This window comes from Poecilia latipinna, unplaced genomic scaffold, assembly GCF_001443285.1.
Source record: "Poecilia latipinna isolate Pla-1442-1.1 unplaced genomic scaffold, P_latipinna-1.0 Scaffold9918, whole genome shotgun sequence".
Lineage (NCBI taxonomy): Eukaryota > Metazoa > Chordata > Actinopteri > Cyprinodontiformes > Poeciliidae > Poecilia > Poecilia latipinna.
This window is the reverse complement of record NW_015122534.1, coordinates 1-831: the sequence shown is the minus strand read 5'-3', so window position 1 is coordinate 831 and position 831 is coordinate 1. Positions and strand designations below refer to the sequence as shown.

At 58.7% G+C, this 831-nt stretch overlaps 1 long non-coding RNA gene across 1 annotated transcript; it reads left to right on the top strand.

Moving 5' to 3' along the window:
- The first annotated feature begins 444 nt into the window (after nucleotides 1–444).
- LOC106944435 (uncharacterized) lies at nucleotides 445–821 on the top strand. Its single transcript, XR_001424288.1, has 3 exons — nucleotides 445–463; nucleotides 590–679; nucleotides 716–821. It is a non-coding gene; the product is annotated as an uncharacterized LOC106944435 (long non-coding RNA).
- The last annotated feature ends 10 nt before the right edge of the window (nucleotides 822–831 follow it).

The window sequence follows — 831 nt, the reverse complement described above, 5'->3', positions numbered from 1 at the left end:
TGACTCGGAGGCGGGTCCTGACTCGGAGCCGGGTCCTGACTCGGAGGTGGGTCCTGACTCGGAGGCAGGTCCTGACTCGGAGACATGTCCTGACTCTGGGACGGGTCCTGACTCTGAGACAGGTCCTGACTCGGAGGTGGGTCCTGACTCGGAGGCAGGTCCTGACTCTGAGACGGGTCCTGACTCTGAGACAGGTCCTGACTCAGAGACATGTCCTGACTCGGAGGCGGGTCCTGACTCGGAGGTGGGTCCTGACTCTGAGACAGGTCCTGACTCAGAGACATGTCCTGACTCTGAGACAGGTGCTGACTCTGAGACAGGTCCTGACTCAGACATCTGTCCAGACTCGAGGCAGGTCCTGACTCTCAGACAGGTCCTGACTCTGAGACAGGTCCTGACTCTGAGACAGATTCTGACTCGGAGGCAGGTCCTAACTCTGAGGCAGGTCCCGTCTCAGAGGTCTGTTCTGACTCTGAGACAGGTCGTAACTCGGATGCAGGTCCTGACTCGGAGACAGGTCGTAACTCGGATGCAGGTCCTGACTCGGAGACAGGTCTTGACTCTGAGACAGGTCCTGACTCGGAGTCAGGTCCTAACTCTGAGGCAGGTCCCGTCTCAGAGGTCTGTTCTGACTCTGAGGCAGGTCCTGACTTGGAGACAGGTCCTAACTCAGAGACAGGTCCTGACTCTGTGACAGGTCCTGACTTGGTGACAGGTCCTGACTCTGAGGCAGGTCCTGACTCTGAGGCAGGTCCCGTTGCAGAGGTCTGTTCTGACTCTGAGGCATGTCCCGTCTCAGAGGTCTGTCCTGACTCTGAGGCAGGTCCTGAC